General features: G+C 38.5%; 1 protein-coding gene across 1 annotated transcript in view; it reads right to left on the minus strand.

Annotated features, from left to right (window-relative positions):
• ATP8A2 (ATPase phospholipid transporting 8A2) overlaps window positions 1-25,485 on the minus strand; it is a 326,264-nt gene that overhangs the window by 197,825 nt on the left and 102,954 nt on the right. The gene's annotated exons all lie outside the window — the stretch shown is intronic.

Here is a 25,485-nt window from a genome sequence, read left to right on the forward strand (position 1 = left end):
TCTTATGCCAACCAAAAAAAAGGAGAAAATGCACTCCTGCTCATCTTCACTGTGCCACTTGGAATAATTGTGCTAGACAAAGTGTTACACATTCTTCTACTTATGAATTTAAAGGTACTTCTTATGAAAAAAAATTTTATATATATAAAAAGGAAAAACCCCACTAAAACAAAGTCAGAAATGAAAACATGATATTTAGGCCCCATTGCAACCCATTCATTGTTTTATAGCAACAGTTTGGAGAAACCCTGGATCTAAGTGCTGCATTTCCTACTTGCACTTCCAGTTTAACAGACATTAAAAGTAAAACCAAGGTAGCCAAACTAGTTACTCTAGGAACCACACACACACCTGCTGGTCATGAGGAACAGATTATCTCAATGAAAGCCAGCACTAATGTAGAGTCTGGATTTCTCTCTATGTTCAACTGAGCAGGAATTGGGATATTTGCACCTGGTTAAGCAAACCAAAGACACAGAGAAACCAACATATGTGAACCCCACTACAAAGATGGCAAAATAAATATTTAAAGTTTCATCTCTTTAGCGTCAAAGACATCTGAGCCTAAAAGCTCCAGTTCCATACCATGCCCTTATTCCCTGTCTAGCACTTCAGAGGAAACATGCTCATTCTCCTGTTGCTTCTTTACCTGACCCAGAGGAAGGTAAAGGGCCAGAGCCCAACTACCCCTGCAGAACCAGAGAAGGAACATGAGGACAAATTCAGGAGGGTAACTCAATATCCATCACCTGTTGCCCAAAAGAAAGTCACACAGCAGCAGGAAGGCTCATGAAAGGTGATGGTTCTCATCAGATGAGATTACTAATCTTTCCATAGCTTATTATCATGGCTACACATGAGCCTCATCCAATTCATGCCTTGGTCACCGAATTTACTCATCTTACATAAAAGACGTCACAGAATTAGTAACAGGGTTAATGATACCCCCCAAAAAGCTATAAATCAGGGCTTATAAATCAGGCATCTAATTTAAATAGAATTTTGTAAGCTCTTAATGTACTCTTCCATACACATGGGTAACTTACAACCAAACAACTAATAGAGCAAAAAAGCACTAATTAATTAATTCCATTTCTTCCAACTACTTGAAATGCTATGTTTTAAAAGAGACATATACTGCTCCTTTAGGCCAGTGCAATTAAGCAAAAAACTACCCCTAAATCTCACTGGGTGTATAATAAAGACTTCCTAAGTAAGCAGATGAACAAACATTCGGAAGCCATAGGGAATGATATCCTTCTGTGGGCAACTCATTACCAATAACTAGAGTAGAAATCTCTACTTTGATACCAGCTTTTACTCTGTGTTTAACATCAAGGGATAGGTTTCTTCTTTGAGTCACATCAGGCAAGAATAAATCAATCCTCTACTACAACAAGCACGATTGAGCAGAAATCAATACTAAGTCCTAAGAAACTATCTGGATAAACTCAGACCAGTTTGTCAGGAGCTTTGACAAAAAATAGAATATTAAAGGATAACACGACACGCACTTCTTTTATCTGTAATAAACTTGGGTTTCTCTCCCACAAAATTTCCTTTAGACACACACAGCATCCAGCAGCTCTGGGGAAACGTGGAGAGGTACCTGTCAATCAAATCTTTCTGTACTGGCATATCTGATAAATTTCCAGCAAATGTTAAAAATACAGAGATGGCTTTATTTAAAGATGCATCAGCTGAGAAGTCCATTGCTTTAGTAGCCATGATTCATTGGGCTATTCAAATAAACAAGGACACCTCATTAGCCAGTAGAGAACAAGTGCACATTCTTAAGCTGTTTATTAAATCAGAAAAAAAATATCAGTTTAAACAGAGCTTCACAAGGGCTTAATAATCTATTTATACATGACCACCAAGTAAATCAAACTTCAGAGCACAAGCATTAAAGAAGGTTCTGTTAGATTGCAAAAACTCAACCACCCTGCTCTAAGTGAGGAAGCTAAGGAACTAGGTTTTCAATTCTTTTTATTCTATTGTTGCACATTTAGCATCATTGGGGGAGTTGATTCTAAAAATATCAACAATTTTGACTCCCACAAAAGCATTTAAGGGTTAATGTTGTTACAGTCTCTATATGCATGAGTTGCACTTAAGACATGATGGTATATTCTGTAACAAACCTACTCTGCCTACTTCTCCTGTTTGTTTGCCGATTTCCATTTTAACAAGTCACAGCCAAAAATACAAATCTAGAATAGAGCTTTTACTGGCATTACTGTCTTAAAACAAACTTTCAGATTTTAATTTTCTGTGTGTGCATAGTTTCTGTCCAGAACATGAAGTAATGCTAATACATTATTATCAATCTCCATAGCAGAGTATAATTTGTTGACAGGCAGAAAACAAAAACATCCTGAAGGAGAGTTTGTGTCGTCTTTTCTCTGTACTGCACTCTCAGGATTCTAACAAATATTTTAATAGCATGTTTGCATATTCCCACTTTCTAAAGCCTCAGAAAAACACCCTGCTATACAGCCAGCTTTGTAATTAAATAACAAAACTGACAAACAAATCCCGACATTTCCCAGACTATTATTTTGTAGTTTAACAGAGAAAATAGTAATACTTTTCACATGATGCTTAAAGTGCATTTGGAAGTCAGTGCAAACAGAGCTCTGCTGAATTCAGTGAAAACAATAGTTAACTCCTCATACTGCAATAAAAGACATGAGAAACGTTACTACCTGGGCTACGTGAAATGATCATAAGAGGGTTTTGTGTGCCTTTGGATGGTTTCATTGGTAGTGAGTGCTTTAGGGTAGCAGGATTGGTGGTTGAGGTTTTTTGTTTTAGTTTAGTTTGCCTTTTTGGTAGGTTGGTTCACTTTTTATTTTACCATCAGCACATCATATAGCTCACTCCCTTCCAGGAGAGCTTGGGAATTTTACATGCTACAACAAGAAATGTTCATGGAGCAATCAAGTAACCAGCACAGAACTACATTATCAGATATTTGCCAAGAAAAAAAACCCAAAATCAGTATGACTTCAAAAATCAACAGCCATTCCCTAAATTTATCTTACAAACCAACTGATACCCAGAGAAGAACAAGACAATTACTGTAAGATGATCAGCTCCACACCTCCTCTTCACCCTTGCCTGCTTTTCCCTAGAAAGGCTCACAAAGTTACTGAGATGATAGCAAGAGAAAGAAATCAAGTCTCATTTACACAGCAGCTACACTCATATTTCATTCTAAGCACCAAGTGATATGTGGCCCATACTTCTCTTGAGAAGACAGCTGTCATGCTAGAAGAACAGGATGTCATCTAGAGGGACCTGGGCAAGCTGGAGAAGTGGGCCTATGTGAACCTCATGTGGTTCAATAAGGCCAAGTGCAGATGGGCCAGAGCAATCCATAGTTTCAGCATACGACGGGGGATGATGTGACTGAGACCTGACCTGCGGAGAAGGACTTGCAGGTACTGATTGATGGGAAGCTCGAAATAAGCCAGCAATGTGCACACACAACCCAGAAGGACAACTGTATTCTGGGCTGCATCAAAAGAAATGTGGCCAGCAGGTCAAGGGAGGCGATTCTGCTCCTCTACTCCACTCTGGCGTGATCCCATCTGGAGTACTGTGTCCAGTTCTAGAATCCTCAAGATAAGAAGAATATGGAATTGTTGGAATGGGTCCAGAGGAGGGCCACGAAGATGATCAGAGAGCTGGAGCACCTCTGCTATGAGGACAGGCTGAAAGAGTTGGGGTTGTTCAGCCTGGAGAAGAGAAGGCACCGAGGAAACCTTATAGCGACCTTCCACTACCTGAATAGAGACTACATGAAAGCTGGGGAAGAACTTCTAAAAAAGGGCATGCAGTAACAGGACAACGGGGAATCGCTTTAAACTGGAAGGGGGGAGATTTATATTAGACATTAGGAAGAAATTCTTCACAAACAAGATGGCGAGACACCAGCATAGATTGCCCAGGGAAGTTGAGGATGCCCCACATCCCTGGAAGCGTTCAAGGCCAGGCTGAATGGGGCCTTGAGCAGCCTGGTCTGATGGGAGGTGTTGCATACTTTCTCAACGATGAGGATGTTCTTAAGAGCATCCACAAAGCTACCCTGGCTTTCTTCTACCCTTAAAGCTACCCACATTACCCGCCAAAAAAACCCAAACCAAATAAACCCACAACCAACCAAACTTGACAGTGGTATGACATTAGTCTGACCACCTGGCTACACAGCATAACAGATGTGAGTTATATGCAGTAGGTTATTTTCTTGTGTCATTCTTTCCTGCCTTTTGCCATTTTAACCACAAGACAACACTTAACTCATATCCAGTCATACCCATGTATGCCTCTTCTGCTTCTCATCTTGTGTTCACGTGATTGAGTGCTCCTTTGCAAAAATATTATTTTACATCTTCCCTTTCGACTTCATCAGATTTCTGTCAGGCCATTCTCTGAAGAGGTCATTTGAAAAACCAGTCCAAAATCCCAAATGGCACAAGGAGCCTCATAGTTTGGTAGCATCATTTGGCTTCTAAGTAATCTTCAGCCAAGGACTGTCTCTCCTCAACTAAACTCTTCTGCAGTCCAACCCCCAAATTGGTTTTGGAATACAATCCATTTTGATGCAACCTGCACACGGTGACCAACACATTACAAACCATCACAGTGAGATGAAAATTCAAGACAAAGTGTTCACATCTATTAACATCCATCATGCAGAAACTTGAAATGCTGTGCTTAAGAGCTACTTAACTACTTAGCGTTAGAGAATAGATGCATTGCATTTTAGAGGTAACTTCATTATATTTCACTAAGCCACATTTCTGAAGAACTGTAAGCTTGCTTCACTAATTTGTATTTTAAGAGAAATATTATCAGTATCTCTGTGTTTAAGAGCCCTGAATAATTTAAAATATATGATTCATTTCTAATTCAACACGTACACAACAAAACCACTCAGCAAATTAATCATAGGAGCAGATCAGATCCCAGCTCACTAACTTCAATTTACTGTTTTCAGTAAGATCTAATTTTGACAATAACAACAAAAAAATAATGAGGTTCATCACATCAATAGTTGTTGCTCAGAATTACTGCAGTGCTCAGCCTCTGCCCCATGCTGATTTGAAGAGGTACCTAAGAGCACACACTACACAAGCACACCAATGACACTTGACACTGAAACACTACCTTGATCTTATAAATCTCAATTGCATGACTTCACTACTTTGAAACAATCCTCTAGAGAAAGGCTGAATGGTATATGAGTGTCACATTTTACCTCCCCAATATAGAACAAGCGTGATTTTGAGAAAACTTCAGCCTGAACGAGTTAAAAAGACATTCAATCTCAGACTCCTCTGACAAGAGTGCCAAAATAGTTTAATACTCTCAGTGCCTAGTGAGAGCAGGAATTTGTATGCACGTTAGCAGGGAAATAGTCTACTCTAAACTACTTCTGCAGGTACCATATAGAAAACCTGCAGCTTCTAAGTAATTTCCATCAAGATTTCCTCATAAAACCTCTGGAAGCTTCAATTTAACTGAGTGGATCCTTTTCCCAAAAGATCTTGCTATGCTCATCATCTGTCCTCCCACAAGAGTCTGTAACAGCTGATCAAGAAACACCTGCATTTCTCCAAGAATTTAATGAGCTCAAATACCACAATTACACACAAACAATACCAGCAATATGTCATCTGTTCAACCAGACAAATTTATTAGAGTAAGCTCACCAAGATGTTCAAAGAAAAATAACATAAAATACTAGGCAAATACTGTTACACAGCATGTATAAATATCATTAAAAATGTAAGGTAAGACAAACAAGAACCCATTCCTAAAACATGTCAGTCAAATGACTGTCAGTGCTTCTACACAGCAGTACTTGCTTTTTTAATAGCACCACGATTCTGCTTGATGAATATGGTCTCCTACCATGCCAAGAAAAACATCTTACGGAGGACCCAGAGATATTAGATGGCCTCAGTCAGATCATTTTCATAGCTTTGAATCGAACTTCAACTTGAAATTCCTTCACAGTAAGCCAAGTAATCTAAAACATCCATATAACAAAGAGACCTTAATCTGCATAGCAAGTCTCAGGTTATCACATACAGACCAAATCTTGCCCTCAAAAATTAGATAAACAGATCATATCAGTACTTCTACTTCTCCAGTGGCAGCTGAAAATCCAGATGAACTGGACCATCAAGAGCTATAGCAAGCGCTGTAGATAATTATTCAAGGATGTTTTCAGTTCTGTGGCAAACTGATTACGCAGGATCAGGTGAACATGGCAAATTGGGAAGAAGTCATACCCTGAAGAAACCTCAATCTTTTCAGCAGCACGTTTATCTCCAAGCATATCTCATATATTCAAAAAAGAAAAAAAAAAAAAAAGGCCTTGCACAAGCTTTCTTTAACAGCAGAAAAGTCACATCTACGTGTCAGTCCAATACACCACCTCAAATACATATACGATACAAGGCATTGCAGGTAGTTCAAAATCACAGCAAACACCACCAAACAGCTGAGCACTTCCGAAGTACACGGTTGTGTGTTCAAATCAAACTTAATGCAGAACACTAGATGGCTGCATCCCAAACTTAGTGCTCAGGGGGAAGAAAAGGAGTGTCTTCATTAAGGAACATGCACAAAGTCCCCCTGCCACCCTTGAGCTCAGGAAGGATAGGGAGAGAAGGAGCAGAAGGAAAGAAAGTTTTTTCCAAATCAAGAGGTAAAATTGTTTCCTGCAATATTTCACTAATCAGTCATCTCCCACCTTGTAGATAAACTATCATAGCAGTGTGTGCTGCCAGAAATGGTGGTTCTTGCATTTCAGCCTTTTGAAATAAAGCCTCCAATTTCCTGCAATGGTACTTTTTCCTGAGAGTAAAGAGACACACACGGACTATGGAAGTGACATCTTCAAAGTGCCAGGCTCCACTGTAAGCTCTCCCCAAAATACTACATTGCTATCTTAAAAATCAGGAGAACTAACAAAAGTATCACCATTCTCAGCCCAAGTTAATTCACTCAAATTGTCATCCAGTGCAACATGACTGCCAAAGGCACCACTATGAAAGCCACAAGCCTCTTGCAAGTCTCCTTTGATTTCTTAGAAGGCAAAGCTTGCAGTATAAGAAACTGCCACAGAAACAACTTCAGTCAAAGGGACAAGTCATCATCATAATCAGATTTTCTTCAAATGCTATGGAAAGCAATACCACACTGGTTCAGCTTGCAAATACATTTTTAATATCATAGTATCATAGTATAGTTAGGGTTGGGAATATCTATAACTTAAGCAAGAAATACATGTGTATCTTAAGAAGAATAGGGCTTTCAAACAGCATAGTTAAAATCCTGTTCTTTGCCCACTAAGAACAGGATTAGGTTTATTACACCGTTGTCATTTACTCCAGAGATGCTCTACGTGGGACAATCTCTCTATTGCTTTCAATACTTGCTAGGTGTTTGACCACAGAACACTTTATGGTACACGTAAGATGGAAAGTATCTCATTCTACAGAAAGGGCTAGAAAGAAATGCTTGCTTTGTACCACAACACATCTGTGTAATTACTAAAAGCAACTGTACTCTGCCAAGAGGAAGCAGTCTGTTAGTTTTGCTAACAAGGTTGAATACCTCAGTGTCTTCATATTTTGATATTTTAGCTTTATTAAATTCATTCAACAGAACAGGCTTTTGTTTTATTTCCTTCTACCTTTGTCAAACAAGTCCCAATTGCTTTTTTCCTTTCCATTGTAACAGCCCAGCTTTTCCAGAGCCGGAACAAGCTCTTGTTTGAATCTCAAAGGAAATTACGTTTCTGCTAAGTAATTTCCCAAAGAGAAAAAACAATCTTTCAGTTCACTGAGTAAATCTTTACACCAGGAAGATACCACCATCTTCTGCTTTAGAAGATACAGGATTATCTGTGGCAGCATCTTAACCACATGCTTCTGTATTTTCAGTTGTTCATACATGCAGATGCCCACAAACTGCAAAGGAGAATTCAGTGAAAAAAATGACACTGGTGTGTGGACATACAAGTCAGCCTCCAATTTACTCCCAGAAAAGAGTAGTAGTATTTTCCTGTTATACGCATGTAGGGTACATTAAAAACCCAGATCTCAGCTAGAGTTCCTGAGTTTTTCAGATATGATGTATACCTATGTCTGTGTATAAAATAAAACATATAAAGTAAGTATAACATCACTATTATGATACTCTGGTTGATACACACAAAATATAATCACCCCGATTCCTGATTGAATGAAATTAGAACAACTTTTCCTGAAAGGCAAACAAATTTCAAAAATCAGCGTTCACTAAAAAAAGAAAATTATTATTTTCTAATTGTATTATATCTGTTATCTGGAAAACAAAAATTGACCTTTTCATGTAAGGTCAATCTGTAAGACATCAAACTAAAGTTGGAAGGACAGAATTTCTCCTCTTTACAGAGTAATAAAGTAAAATAAATTACTGAAGCTCTGGTTTTCCCTAGCCCCTTTTAATCTTCCACTCTCAGTTTCCTCTCCAAAATCTGTCTTGAAAAAAAAAATAAAAAAAAAATAAAAAAATCACTATTAGCGTCTGTGTAGTTAATAGCTCGGTTGCATGCTAGTGTAAGTAACAGAGGCCATACCGCTGTCAGAATTCATAGCCAAAGTTATTCTAGTATTTAAGTACAAGGAAACTGTTTTGAGCATTACACCAAACAGCAAACTATAAACTCAAAGCTACTCAAGACCGTCTCACACATGCAACAAGCCAACCTGTCATACTAGTCTTCAAGTGTTTGTGTACTATCAACTCTCTTTCTCCAAGTAAAGCTGAGAAAATTCCAGAGTGACTGATTAGCACAAGTAAGCTCTGTAATAAAACTGGCTTTTAAGACACAGACTGCCTTCTACCCAAGTTGTTTTCTTAAAGGTCTGGTTTTGATTTAGACAGAGTATAGGTACTGAATAGAAATATGAGAGAACATAGTTCTTGAAATACCATTTGAGATTTTACTTCTACCTTTAAAGCATGACGAGCATCAGAAGTTACTCATGCTCCTTGGACTACGTATTCTTCCTTTTTGCTCATGCTTAACTAGGCAATAAAGCAATACACAAAGATGTTTTCAGAGGGATCTTACAAGCTCTACTCTCACAACCTTACCTCCTTCCCAACAGCCTCTTGGAAATGGGGAACATGCATATTTATTGACTGTTCACACCCAACTGGGATCACCATAAGGACTCCTGAGCTGATTTAAGGCCCAGAATACCGCTTTGACTCGAAGTTCAGGCCTCCTGTCCATCAGCAGCTGTGTAAGGAAGTAGGGCAGGGTGCAACAGGCCATTCCGGCCACTTCACGCCTGGCATCAGTCCCATCTGTGCCCTCAGGACTTCTAATTAAAGACAGGCCAGCAAAGCAGAGTGTTCTTCTGCCTAAGCAACCCCCTTCAGCCAGCAACTAGAAAGATGGTACTCACGTGACAAAGCCTGTGTTTAAGACAAAACAGTATGTAAATCATTGAAGAGCAGCCACAAGGGTAAGCAAAGGCTGAGGAAAATTGTGATCAAAGAAAACGGTAAGCCCTGAAGGACAAGAATCTAGACACTATTGCACCGGGAAAACACAAACAGAAGGCTACTAGAGAAAGAAATGGACATGGAAAAGCTGGAATAGCAGAGATGTAGAAAAGAGCAATTCTCCCTCAAGCCCCAACACTAAAATTAAGAGCTCCATATCTTAGCTTTCCAGGAGACGACAGTAGCAAGACTGAAAATGTTTACCTCTGACAACAGTTTCTGAAACCTGTAAATTACAGTACTAAAGTAGAGGCATACACTAGGGAAGGACAGAAACAAGCAAGATCCTAGGAAGCATTTCTGTTAAATCACCAGTGATTATAACTATCTGAACATTTGCTAGATCTGTAGGATCAAGTAACCCTCATTCAGTAACTTAAGGAAAGGGACAGGAGAACTACCCAAAACACTGATACTGGCAGAGCATGCAAAAACTTGAAGAAACTGTTAGCGTTACAAACACCGAAAGTTCAGATAGCTATATGCTTGTTCAGCTGATACAAGACCCATAGCCAAACTATCTGCAAAGCATTAAATCATTAAAGGAACCATTAAATGAAAAAAATCGTTACATAAAAAAAAAAAAAAAGCATGGCAAAATTATTCAACTGGCTTTATGCAAGCCAGCCTGTTGAATCAACTTGATAGTTTTGATCACAACGCAAACTCTTCTGGTGCAATTTGATTACAAAAATCAGTACTACACAGCAGTAGCATCAGATAAATACATGAAGGTTGTCCATCTTTAACACATTTAGTCAGAGGAATTCTGACCAGTAGATTTCCTAGTAGAGTTCTACCAAGATCAATTCATGTTTAACACTATTGCTTATCTTCAAAGTACCAAAAGAAATGCAAACCTTTGGTCTTGTAACTCAAGTAGAGTAGAGGAATGAGCAAGAAAGGGACAAAAATACAAAACTCTGAAAAAGCAAATACCAGCAAGATTTGTTGGAACAGTTTATTCTACTTCAGCTAGCAGCACGTAAGAGCAACAGCAAATGGGGTGTGGCACAGATCCAAATACCCCTTCTGCCCCCAGTTCCACTCTTGAAACTGGGCACAAGGCAGCCAGTTCCTCAAGTCCACCCACTGCACATGAAGAACCAGCAGCAAGGTAAAGCCACTGCCCACCACCTCCAATTAACAGTCTCAGGATAACTGGGATCTGGGTGTACAGAATAGCGCACCAAAGGTAGTTACCATAAAACTGTCACTGTATCTGCCAATTTCTACTTCATTTCAAAGTCAAATACAATTAATTTTTGCACAATTTTTCTTTTTTTTTTTTAAATGCTTGCCACTACATCACAGCTTTAATTGCTCAGGAAAGACAAGGTTTTTCTGGAATGCATGGGTGGAGAGTCCTGAAGGGCCTGAAGCCTTGTCTGGAGAGTTTTAAAACTAGAAAAGCACAAGTTTAGGGTTTATAAAGGATGATGATATAGGGCACCAAGATTTTCCTGAATATCAGTCAGTAGCCTGAGACTATTTTATGTCACTTAAGTGACTCAAAATGCATCACCTTCTTGTCACAGGATTTATCTTGGGGAAGGGCAGTACGCATGAACAAGCACGAGTGTCCTGACACCACCTTCAGAGAGGCGCTGCCTGACAATGGCCTGGCTTTGCAACATCCTTATGTAGGTGTGGAAAAGGATACAAGCAGCAAGGAGGACAGCTTGACCACTGGCCTCCTTGCAGCTCAAAGGAAAACAGTGCCTTCACTCAGCTGTTCCCTAGACAGCGTTCCTAGTTATTTGGTTAACCAAGGTTGTCTTTAAGAAAACAGAGTAAAGTCTTGAGCATTCCAAGCCCCTCCAAGCTGCAAAGGAATATGAAAATGGATTTTGCTAAACACAGTCCCATTTAACACTAAGTCAGATGACATTAGAAAGACACTAGAGTGATATTTGCCTTTGCCATTACATCCTGCAGTGCTTAGGCAGTTTTGTCACCAGCCATGGTACACAGTCAGCACTGATATTTCTGACAAACCGCAAATTTGAAACATTCCCAGCTGACAATTTAATGCCTTCATATTTTCATAGCTACACAAGAGACAACAATCCCAGTTAGTGTGCTTGAAGAGGAAAGAGGTGAGAGACATTAGCTTGTTTCAGTGATTGAATTACGGTTGATCCTAGGACTATTTTGCAAGACCTGTCCTTATGCCAGACCCTCATGTCAAGTTTCAAATCACTTTACACAAATACTTTAATCATCTTGAAGTTGCAGTACTGATGAGAATTTATGGAGAGTTCCCAAACAGATAATTAGTAACTGAAATGGTGTTAAACTTGCATAACCTTAACATCATGTAAAAACCAGTTTCAGTAATTTAATACTTTAGGTATAAAACAAAATCCACAAAAAGCCTTCTCCTCACTGAAATTAATGCATGCTTTCCCTGAAAAGAATCAGAAATACCTAAAACAATGAAGTCTATCACAACAGCTTTTCAGGCCATATACAAGAGAGCAATCCCTGTGCAGTGGAGCCCTCATTTAACTTACCCTCCCAAGACTCCAGCTACTGCATGATTCCCAAAAGTTAATCATCTTGTCAGATAGCAGACTATGTTCACCTCCTAAAAAATTCTATACTAATGCACCATTTCAAAAAGCAGCACCTCAAACAATTTCAGAGCTCTAATTCTAGTGGAATATAATACACAGGTAACAATATTCCTAACTGTGAGAGCAAAATATTCATTCTTAAATCATACAGGCTACTTTTCTGACTACGTGAACTGAAATCCTATCATGGGGGAATTAGGAACTGGGGAATTACTTTGGACATGGAAATTAGTTCAGGCAGAAAACCATCTTTTAGAAGACACCAGCAGAGACGAGCAACAGACAGTCTACCTTTAAATGACATGTAGCACTAATAATTGAGGTTGGCCAGTGGTCCTCATTTTTACAAATACATCTGTACTTTCCTGCTCCAAGCTTCCTTCAGGCCCTAGTTAACCTTTGCTCATAAAGCATCACGTGTTCCAAAAACGCTTAATGGTAAAGAATATTGTAAAAAGCCATTTGTACATGTGAACCCAAACTCAGGACTATTGAAACTGCATTTATGAGGCAGTAGACATGTCTTAAAACCACACTGACAATTTCTATAGCAAAACGTATTTCTATTCCATGTCTTACTGGAATACAAAAAAAAAAAAGGTACTCCCACCACATTAGCCCATGTTATTTAGCCTGTTTAGTCCTTAAAATACACAATCTACTTTATTCCATATTAACACCAAGCTTCTGTTGAGCACACATGTAACACACTTCCCTCCATTTGAAAAAAAAAATAATACTAGAATACTTATGACAGCAATTATCATAGAATGGTTTGGATTGGAAATGACTGTGAAGGTCATCTGCCCCTGCAGTGAGCAGGGACACCTTCAACTACACCAGGTTGCTCAGAGCTCCATCCACCACCTCTCTGGGCAACCTGTTCCAGTGTTTCACCACCCTTAACGCAAAAAAATACTTCCCAATACGTAGTCTAACCTTCTCTTTCAGTTTAAAATCATTACCCCTTGTCCTATGGCTACAGACCCTGCTAAAAAGCCTTTCCTCATCTTTTTTATAACTCTGCTTTAAGCATTCAAAGGCTGCAACTCTTTCAGCTTCTCCTCATAGGGAAGGTATTCTAGGCCTTTAATAATTTTAGTGGCCCTCCTGTGGAGCTGCTCCAACAGCTCCATATCTTTCCTGTGCTGAAGTCTCTAAAGCCGGACACAGTACTCCAGGTGTGACCTCACCAGAGCAAAGTCGCCTCCGTTGATCTGCTAGCCACGTTTCTTTTGATGCAGCCCAGGATACAGCTGGCCTGGGCTGCAAGTGCACACTGCCTGCTCATGTCCACAATATCAGTATGTATATTAGTAGACAAAAATACCAGTATGGAACCAGGCCATATTTTGCTAGATGCTGCTAGATTGAACAACAGAGGCACTTCAGGACTTTATGTTCACTGAGCAGGCAACACACAGTAGTTAGTTACCTTGCCTGTCCAGTGATCTAATCTCCCAGAGGAGAGATTAAGGCAGTATGAGTAGGCAATGCTTGACCTCTTAAGGATAAAAGATGTGCTAGATGCGTGCTTGGTCCTACGTGACTACCATTCACTTCAGGATGTATTCTGAATAATGTTTAGTTTGAGAATTTCCTGTAGGAGACCACCACAACAAGTTATATGGAAGATCTATATTCCTCTTGGGAGATTAGTGATTCTGCTACAATTCCACACAACAACTACAGCAACAACTTATTTCCTTCAGCACAGCATACTCCTACTATATTGACAAATAGCAATGACTCATTCTTGGCAAAGAGTTTCTAATGTTTTTTTGCCAGAATAATCCCTCTGATTCGCAGATTTCCTTACTGAAGAATCATATGGCTCCTGGGTGCTGGACAAACCATGAACCAAATAATCTGTCACAAGGTCTATTTAATTTGCAACCTCGAGTACCTTAATTTAAGTTTCTTAGCTTCACATACTTGCATCATACAAAAAAAACACCCAACAAAATAAAACAGTATCTGCTGGTTTTTATCTCTCCAAAACCAGCACATTGGATATTTTCACTGTCCTTGACTTCTATAAAATATGCTGTTCATCTACAAAAATTCCAATGCAACTAACAGCAGATAACAAGGGCATCTTCTTCCAGATATTCCCTGCCCTGCCAGACTCCCACAAATAACCCAGTCTGTCCTCTTCTTCTTCTACTGCAGACTTACTGTAGTTTATTCCTTGCAGATTCAAAAGTAAAAACCCCACCACACCAGATTTGACATATAATTGCTGGCAATTGCCATTGCTAGAAATGACTACATTGCATAAAGCATACAGAGGTCATAGGGCAGCTCTTATGAAGATGCTGTTCCTGGTTGTCTTCTAACCGTGTAATGCAACTAGTGATTTACAAAGGCATTGTAAATAAGTTTGGAAGAATCTCTGCATCCAAAACCAGAAAAGTTTTAACATTGTTCATTCCCAACTTGAACAAATATTCTATACCCATACGCAGTTGCTGCACATTGACATTTCCCAAACATCCACAGGTAGCTCAGGAAACAAAAGCAGCTCTGCTGCTGCACCATTTATCTGACAAAAGCAGTGTAATTCTAGAGAGAATAGAAAAAAAAATAATAAAAATCTTATCGACACTGCTTAAGTGTTGCCCAAAGACACTCGTATCCATTCAACTGGACACAGCACCTGATTTGCTTTCATCCTGATAGCTTCCCGTATTTTCTTTTTTTAGCAAGAATATAAAGGTGCTATGTAAGAAAGCCCCAGGCAAACTTCTCTATTCTAGTCAAATAAATACCATTCCCTAAGGTGAATACTAACTTTCAAAGATGTATTTTTTCCATAGTTTTTAAAACACACCACTTAGTTCCCTATCAGTTTACCCCATGTGTACATCTGAAGTTTTTATTAAAGTTTATCTAATAAATATGATACCCACTTCAATTATTAAAAATAATTTTCATAAGAAAACTCCACAAAATCATCAAGATCATGTTTCTTTTTTAAAATTAAACTGCTAGAGCCATTTCCCTAAAGATTATAATTGCACAATAGATTTATTTTATTAATATTTACTAAACCTATTAACTCTGTCTACTGAACTGTAGAGCTCGTCTGTCAAGTTCTGGATAGAATTATAAATCCCTTGAGAACCTGATAATATTAAACCTAATATAGACAGAGCAATTAAGTTTTAATAACTTGAAAAGAAAGACGTTTTCAAAGAAATCAGCTAGTTAACTTTTGAACCCATTCCCTCTTTCCTTATTTATATACAGATAAGTTGGGCAATATTAATTATATAGCAAAGATGTAAATATTAGCTTACCATCCTAGATCTTACATAGCCGTTAACTATTAATTGGTTTTATTCAACCCTATTTTCCCAGATTCCTACAGGCTACTATACTCCATACCCAAAAGCACATGCTCAGCTGACCTCTTCCCCCACCACAAACAGAATTCTTGAAGCCAGAGAACTTTGGTCACCATTAGCCACGTAAATCGTACCCAGTTGCAATGTAGAATTTGAAACCTTGTCTTTCTACAAATAGCAGAATCTTATTATTTCAGTGAATTCTATACTTTCACTACAAGAACTGGAATTAATAACAGACACAGAATTCCTCCACTTTTCAAAAGAGATGTAAGCTCCCTTGTCACGTGTCAGTTTTGCTGGACACAGAAAATGGACCAAGAATTTATGTCCAGCTTTCCACTAAGTACTCACCATTAGTCTTTGGGCACAAACTGGATACTGTCAATCCATTACCAGTATAATCTTGGGCTGAAAAACATCCCAACCTTTAGTTGTCTCAGTGGGCACTTTCTGTTTTCTGGAGCACCACAGATGATCAGAGCTGAACACTGAATACTCACTGTACATATTAAACTGGAAAGATTTATGCAAGTGCTAAATCAAGGAGGTCGGTAAAAGCATTAATTTCTACCCTACCGTCACTGCTACATGAGCCAGCAGAGGCCCTAAAATAGAATACTCCACAGCGTTCTTGCCTGAGAGACAAGACTTGCTTCCAAAGGTTTACCTAAGGGATGCCAATGCCCTATGGCCATACTTTAACAGGAGGAACATGCAGGCACACTTAAACTAACGTGTAGGTTACCCTTCGAAGACAAAGTTACTTCTTTTTAATGTTTCAGAGAAGTAAAAAAAAAAAAGTCAAACCACTTTGTATTGAATAATTCTCTTTACCTGACCAGAAAGGAGCATCAAAGGATTCAAAGACCTACGCATTTAATGAACGTATTTGTGAAATAGACTAAATAACTGGGCTTTTATCTTTCATTTTGAGGGTTTTATTAAATGAACTGCCATATTGGATCACTGCAAGTATTTTTCCATAAAACTTTTCCAAGTGCCAGTACTCCCTTCAAACCAGATGAGCAACTAGTTCTACATGAAAAACACATTTAACATGAAAGTTAAAGCTCTTATTAAGAAAAACAAACCAAATCAAAACACAACATTAATTAAATGAAAGCTATAGCATACAAACTTCAATGTAAGGTGAGAGAATTTAAGGTGCCTGGTATGAAGCACCTCATCACAACAAATGCAGCTTCCCTAGTAAAGACTTTAAGTCCACAGCACCTAGAAAATAATTCTGGTTCAGTTATTTCAAAACCCCTGTGGATGAAACTAGGCAGACACCCAGCTGGCCATTCTATGCATTTGCCCTCTTCTCAAGTGTACTATTGCCACTCAAACACAAAACTCATCCTCTAAGCGCATACAGCGATCCCCACTCACTAGGAGTGTATTTATTTAAACCCAGTTTATTAGATATTGAACCGCAAACTCCTAACTACAAAACAAATCTGAATCTCAAGAGGTACCTTAAGCAGGGAGCATATCAGGTTATGAAAAGTAAATAATAAACCAAGCTTACAACAGGGCAGGCAAAACCAGGCTTTACAGCCCTTTTGACAGAACTGCTCCACAGAACAGGATGAGAGGAAATGGTCTTAAATTGCACCAGAGGAGGTTCAGATTAGATATCAGGGAAAATTTCTTCATCAAAATGGTTATCAGGCACTGGAAGGGACTAGCCAGGGAGGTGGTTGAATCACCATCCCCAGAGGTATTTAAGGACAGGTAGGTGAGATGCTCAGGTATATGGCTTGGTAGTGAACAGAGTAGTGGACAGGTATAGTTGGACTCTTATCTCACAAGTCTTTTCCAACCAAACACTTCTATGATTATTTTTTTTCTTCAGACTTCCCAGTGGCTCAACATCACAGCACATACACAGCCACCCCAGAAGTACTACTGCAGCTCTCAGTGGTTCTACTTACTTAGACCTAATTTGTCATCTAATTTATGAAGCCTGTTGTGGTTGTACTTAGGTCAATAACACCACAATTACGTACAGAATTCTCTAGGTAACTTGGCAAGCCGTTATATTTCTAACTAATTAACAACAAACCAGAAGAATAAAGGTATTTATGCAATATGTTTTATTTATAAAAAATTGGAGGAGGCTTTTCATTTAGGGACAGCCTATACAAAACTATAGATTTCTCCCAATGACACAGCTTGTTCACGACAAGCTGGTAACATATTCCTCAAAGGATAATGCAAGTGATCTACTCTGCCACAGAAAGATGTCATCGCATGACTATATCAGTCTTTTCTCTTTAAAGTTTGACTGGATTTAAAATGTTAAGATTTAACCATGCTCCAATAAGACTGACAGGGTCAAATAAAGAGAATATCTCACATGGCTTATTTCAGCAAATAGCAAGGGTGCATGAGAACTGCCTTGACATACAGAAACACTCCGCTTCTGCAAAGATTCTTTGCTTCTATTGAAGGCAAACTGCAAAGTCTAGACGGTGCGACAGCTCCCATTATGCACCAATTTGACATTTATGGAAGGAGTGGGAACTGAACAAAGTGAAAAGACTGGAAAACTACCAATTCAGAAAATGAATCGATTATGTTCTCCATAGCTATTTTTGCCATACAAATCTGTTACAAAATGTTTATAATGTTGCATTTAGAAAAATGCTAACACAGAAGATCCCCATATGAAAGGAAGAAAAAAAAAATTAAGCACTCCCAGGATAAGGAGATCTCGCAGCAGAACAAGAGAGAGAGCTGAACAGGAGGCTTTGCCAAAACTTGAGGAGTAAACCTCGGGGACTAAGGTAAATTGATTTTGTGACATATGTTTAAGTCAAAGTGAGGCATGCCATGAAATACAGTCAGCTTACCAAGAAACACGCTCATAGAACTTGTTAGCGCTGCTCAACTCAAACTCACTACCCTACTTTTGTCATTGTGGGGTAGAAGAGAGAACACGCTAGTATAAGTGAATAGGTAAGTTTCCTTGGATTTGGGTTCTCTTCCTAAATAGTCACTTTTACTTCTAATCATTAATAGGCTTACTCAAGAGAAGCTCAAGACCCAAGTGTGCAAAACAACAGAGAATACACCAATTCTAAGCTTATGAGGCACTTTCTATAAAGGTCGTACCACTAAAGCCCTGGCGTCCATCAGGGCTGTCAAGACCTTGACAAGTGCACACTTACCTTGCCTGGCTAGCTTGATAAACCAGAGTGTGTTACAAACATATCACTGCAACACACTACAACAGAAGCTTCAAGAGGATAAGTGAATCACCTCAGCTCTGATTAACACTCTTTCCCAAAAAGCATCAAGTTCTAACATTTCAGAACTGTGATTTTAAGGCCTGCTTAGAACACTTACGGTAATTTTAGGATTTCAGAATGTTCCAAATGAGTTTTGTCTTGAAATTATAGAGAGGAAATCACACTCACTACATAACTTCAATCAGCTTATCTTCACTAACATCACCACCTAAACACAAAACAAAGCAAAACTGACCCTCTAGAAGTTAAATGACTGGAATTACGTATGTGAAAACACACTTTGAGACATTTTTCCGTTAAAAATAAAGCATACATCACAGCAGCAAAGGCACATAAAACCCTAGAAGTTTCTAGAAGATTTCAATGGTTGATTCTACTCTGTGCAGAAAGTTATAAAGCAGAAAGGACATATAACCAGTAGCTATTAACTTTATAGAGCTGGAGAATGGCTTAGTTTTAGTTTCTGACAAATCTATCAACCCAGAAAAATTCAGGAGCACTTTTTCCACCTTCAACCCAATGTGAAGCATTTCTCCCTAGTTCTCATGTAAAGGAAATGTATTCCTTAATGTGATTGATGAGCAGGCCTGGAATAATCAAGCTTCAGCTACAGAAATTATTCTAATTCTTAGGTAAACAACCTTCAGAAAAGGGTTTAACAAAGCACTAAGTCAATATTATGAAAACCACAAAATAAAGACTACATATGCCTTTATCCCTCCATCTTCATTTTCTGAAGTGATCAAGATATACCTTAATTCTTACCATGAGGCAGAAGTTCATCATCTTCATTAAATCAACAGTGCAGGCAAATAAAGCCTATTGCTTTAGACTGGCCCTGCACCAAGAAAGGAATACTGTTTATGCTTCAAAAAATTATCTCGTTAACTGGCATGAACAAGGCCTCCTCACCCTTCAAAGAAAGCAGAGGATCAGATATGAAAATAACTATATTGAGAGAGTAAAGGAGTATTTAGTACAATACACTTCAATACAAAAGACAAATCTGAACTGTTTCTACAGGTATGTAATATTAGCCATGTTAGTCACAGAATCATAGAATCCCCAGGTTGGAAAGGACCCACTGGATCATCGAGTCGGTGTCCATAACTCACTCACCTTCAGATACCTGCTTAGTCTTGCTCCCCTAAAAAACATACCACCATGCTTTACCATAAGCAAAATCTGTATTTCTTGGGTAGCTTCTCATTTAGCAAAATACTGCTTAATTTCATTACACATCTTTACATTTCCATGGTCTCTTGCACTTATTAGAAAGAAGCATATCAGTCCACTGCAGCGAATCCCATTTTCAAAGCAAACAGATACTTACTTCATCATTCAGCAGAAGCCATTAGTATATTGTTTCTTATGCAAGAGGAAACAGATCAGGCTAACACACAGGGATCATCTTTTGAGAGATAAGCTTTCACATATTGTGAAGATCATAAACAGGTTTAAGACAAAAGGTGCTCGTTACCAATCCCTTTCCTCTAACATATGACTACTCTTACGAGACAGCAAACTAGGTGGAATTCAGGGAACACTCTTCCTTTCCGCTTTTATGTAATATGAACTATTTTGTCTTACAGCATGGACAAGACATTAGCAGGATGAGCCTTCAGCTGCTAAAATAACTGAAGCCTAAAGCTGAAAGATATTTCCTGAGTCTTGTCAAGTGTGGTCTCTATTAGAACTGAAGAAACGAAGGGATAAGTAACTTAGAAAAGGAAGTGGTTGGAGTTTGCTGACAGCCCTTCCCAGTATCCCCCAATTTCCAGCTATGGAAAGAAGAATTAATTAGAAACCTAGTCTTCAGACTCCTAAAGGCTCTTCGCATTCCTTCAGGTCTAAATGCCCCCACTGCATCCAAACCAGCTATCACAGCGCCAGAAAACACTAACAGAAAAAAAAACGGCGCCACAGATGAGGGAACAGAGACATTAACAAATGCTGAAAAGAGAAAACAGGATGAATCAAAAATACCGGCCCAACTCATTTCACCACTCACAGTTCAAACTTATTAGTATTACTTCCTGAAGAAAATGGTAACCTACACAGCTCTGTGTGTACTTAAACCTATGGGTTCAGGTAACACCTATATTCTTTCATTTGTAATTCTACACAGTACATTCAAATCAAAGCAGCCTTTCACATGAAGAGCTGTATATTTTCCACAACCATACAACAAACTTCCTATGCAGATTATCAAATATCTGGAGTTATGAAAGATTCTTTTTCCTCGAAAAACACACAAGGAAAAAAGCACTAAATCCCTTCTAACTCATACTTCTGAAGATGTATGATTACTACACACTGTTCCTTGTGTAACTACTTATGAGCCTGATTTCTATTTCTAGATTAAGAAAAACAAAACTTGAGCAATAAAGAATCCAATAAAATAAAGAAATGTATTATTTCAATCGTTTTCTTAATTAGCTCCTCTGCAAATTCCCAGTAATACACACGAGATGATTACAATCCCAGGTTGACAGGTCACTAAAGTAATTTATCAGCCACAAGACACCAGAGGAGCATCGCATACTCCTCTAAAGGAGAGCTGATGGGTGGCTAAAACTGAGCTTTTCCACAGAGATCAGTTTTCCAGTGTACTAACTCGGCTTGAAAGCATTTAGGGATAAAACAGCAGAGGAAAAAAAAAAAACCAAAACCAAAAACCCCAAAACTTGTTTCCTTTCTTGTGCAACACACAAGATGTAATATTCAAAGCACCTACAAGGCGTTAGCAGTACAGCACTTGTTCTCATCTTCCCACCATTTGCCTGTACTCCTTACTAACTTTTAGTAGGAATGAAGTACATGGCATGCCAATTCTTTGGAGCTCCCATTTGTCAATAAGTCTCAGCTAGGTAATTTTAAGTTTTATGGTTTTAGTCTGAAAAGCTGACAATAACGCTAAGTATAGTATAGCATAGAAGACACTACTGGAACTATATTCTTTCCTTGAAGACAGACACACTGATAGACTATTTTCAGCAGCCTGCTCCTTGGATTTTCCTCCTTTCCACAGACAGTGAGTTTTCCCAGCGGCAATTAGAAAAGGTTTTAGGAACCAACCCAAAAATACCTGCTTATTTCTAGCATATCAGCAAAACCAGTGACAAGATCAGAGCTCTACTTAAGAGATCCAGAGCAGTTTAGATGTAGGATTCACTGATAAATCCAGATCTATACATCTATCAGTATTTAAATACAATGAATAATGGTGCCTATTAAAGAACTCCTTTTTTGTTTTTTTTTTAAAACTCTGTTCAGAAGTGTGGGACAGAAAGGTGCCCATAAGAACAAAGGTTGCAATTTATGGGATAAATCCAATATAATTCTCACACTCAAGAAATCTTCCTTATAGGTTATAGAACCTTCATAACAATGCTACCTTACAGAAAGGCAGAAAGAAGACAGCAAAAGAAGCGAGTTTCCCAGGTCCTCATTCTTTGCTGCCGGAATGCAAAACTTAACTGCCCATAAATCTTCCTTGCAGTTTGGGAAGTCAAGACACTGACTGCAAACAACCAATTACACTGTGAAGTTTTGTTTGTTTGTTTTTAAGAATGCTACATAACACCATGGTAGCAAACAAGTTTAGCCATGCTGACCTTCAGCAGCTCATCCAAACACTGAAACGTGCAAGAGAGGGAGCTGACCAAACAAAGAAGCGAAGGAGGCCAGTTTCTGGTTCTACGCTTACATTTTAGTCAGATTATCATCAGTAGACACTAGCACTGAGGGTTCTTATACTGGAGTATCAGTTTGTTGTCACTTACACACCTACATATAAAACAGGACAATGACTACCAGTCCAGGTACATGAGTTCTGCAGGACACATTCACTGAGTAGCTCCATTTTATATCAACAGAACTACTTTACAGATAAATACTATCCACAGGTTCAGAATTGGTCCCTCCAATTTTGCCCTTCCACTACTATTAAATACAGCCCAATGTGATAACCAGCTGATACAGTTTCCAGCTCTTTCTACAGCACTGAGGGGAGGAACACACCCAACCTTCCCTGGCTATAGTATCCTCTACTTGGGCTTCCCAGGGCCTCTTTGGATCATCCAATTTCCCTTCTTCAGCTTTCCTTCTCTCCACGCTCACAACTCCACTTCTATGAGATACCAGTGAGGAATTAGTCCAGGTTAAGAGCTGCATAATAAAACTTTACCGTGATTCCAATTTAATTAGACAGAAACTGAATCCAAGAATTACACCTGAAGTCAATCTTGTGCTCTAAATATTTTCACTTGAAAAAGCTTTATTAGGAAAGAAAAACTAAGTGAGCATATGTATGCATGCAGCTAAGTCTATACAGGATAAACATTTGCAGATTATTATGCTAAGTTTCTAGCATTCAGTTGAATCAAGCTAGGGATTAGTCTTTTCTATTCCCAGTACTTCTCTGAGCAGAACAGAAATGATTGATTTTTTTCCTCTCAAGTGCATGATTTAGAAAAAAATTTCTCTCTCAAAACCAAGCCAAGACAGCTGTTCGATCGCATCTCACCTGCTGCTGCATGCCAAGGAGCAGAACGGGGGGAAAACCATCACACAAGGACTGCACAAAGGGGAAAGGCTATCAATATTTAAAGGCTCTAAGCTCAACTTGGATCTTGTAAAAATTCATTTTTAGCATTAATGGATTTCAGAGGTGGAATATATTAAATATAATGCTACAGAAATTTAGTGTGAGAATCTTCTGTTGATAGATTTTCAGCTAAGTTGAATAAAAGTCAATTTCTGTTAGAGGTGCAACATACAAAATAGGCATTACCATGGAGATCCAATGCTGAAAGACACAAAATAAACAGCTAAAGACACCCACCTTAGAACTGAAAGGACAAGTGACAATTACTAACAAAACACCTAAGAGCTTTATTTTTAGACTTATGAAAAATTCAGTTCTACATTAAAACTGATCAGTATTTCAGGAAAAAAACAAACAGAATTGGATTGGTTAGAAAACAAGACTGGTGTAATACAAAGCAATTTTTATGTACTAACTACACAGGTTTGTGCTCTTATTTTGGAAAAGCATATTATCTGAGTTAAAGCATCAGAGTTGAATAGATATGTCTTCATGATATACCATGTAATCACCCATTTTCTTCACTTAAAAGACCAGGAACTATATATCAGTGATGATTTTCTGTTCATCTGACATGCTATGGTTCTCCATTTCTCGGTGTTCTTGTCTTTTTATGTTTGGAAAAGTTCCATTAATTTTTAAGTTTACTGGAAAACTTCTATAATGTTGCCTCAGTTTAAGACTGGATTCTATAACCAACGTCTGCCACATGAAATTATTGTAACATCTACCAGATGAGTGGGCAGCAGAGGAAAATTAGAACACACAACACTTATTTTCCACATTTTTTTTTTTTAACGTACAAGTGTCTAACAAGAACTAGAATTAACTGAGAACAAATACTGTTTTACCTACTGCTTTTCTAGTACCTGTCTACTTACCAGAGGCTTAAGGATTCCACGTTACTCAATATGAACCAACCACAGTTATGTTTCACAGGCTACTTCAAGTATAAAATCTGCACTTAACACTAAAATACTCCAAGAATACTGATGCATGGTACATCTAAAATAAATTCTCAACTTTGCACAGAGAATGTTGGTTAACCACTATTATTTTTCCAACTCAAATCACTCCAACAGCACCCATGACCCCTTCCTTATAACCTCTGCCAGAAAAATGTACAGCTGATATTACGTCTGTCATCTCCAGCTCTGACTTCCCTAAAGTTACAAGACTAGAAAAGAGATGTTCTAACCTTTTTTTAACTGCAAAATTTAGGTAATTTCATTTCAAAGAAGTGAAGCTTCACAAATGAAAACTGTAAAAAACAGACACCGATCTTCAATCATGTTTATAACTGTTATAGTATTTGCTCACATTTTTGCCTTATGAAAAGGAAACTAGAAAGAATCAGCCAGCATTAGGTATGGAAGATACATTGCTACACACAGGTTGAACCCTTCTACTGTTTCTTCCCACTCACCTTTCTTCCACCACTACTGTATCAGGTGCACTGAGCACCATATAACATTTATTAACTAAAAGGTTTAGTATCAAGCTCCTCAAAGTATCTTCAGCTATCAGCAAGAGTGAATTCTTAAGTGTACTGTGATACTATCGAGCAATAAAGCTGAGGCTAAAAATCAAGCTGCAAGACATTCAATTCAACATCAGCCATCAGCAACACTACAATTGCAACTTAAAATAAGAAGCAGCTGCTGTGCTCCGTATTTCATGGAACTCCTCATTCAGCTGCATAACTGGAGGCAGCAGGTAGGAAAAGATCATGATACAGTTTCTTTTTTTATCTAGGGATTTTTAAGTATGCCTGACAGAAAATTGATGACATTTCTTTTCTGTGTCAGCAGAGGTCAGGTAAAAAGAGTGAAGGGAGGAGTTTCATTCTATGTCAACCCATGTTTGATCAGGGCTTCTCATTCTAGCACGTCCTTAGACCGAGTCCTGTGGCAAGATACATATGAAATGGCTCATATAACTGATAGTATCATACTTGACCTCTAATGCTTTGATTGTGAGTACCTGTTCTTCTTTGAGGAACAGAACCACCTTAATGGTCAGTATTCTGTAGAGTCAGAAAGTCTCCCATCCCCACACACTCTTTAAAAGACTAATACAGTGTCCACAAAGGTTTTAAAACCTGTTCC

This window comes from Cuculus canorus, chromosome 1, assembly GCF_017976375.1.
Source record: "Cuculus canorus isolate bCucCan1 chromosome 1, bCucCan1.pri, whole genome shotgun sequence".
In the NCBI taxonomy this organism is placed as follows: domain Eukaryota; kingdom Metazoa; phylum Chordata; class Aves; order Cuculiformes; family Cuculidae; genus Cuculus; species Cuculus canorus.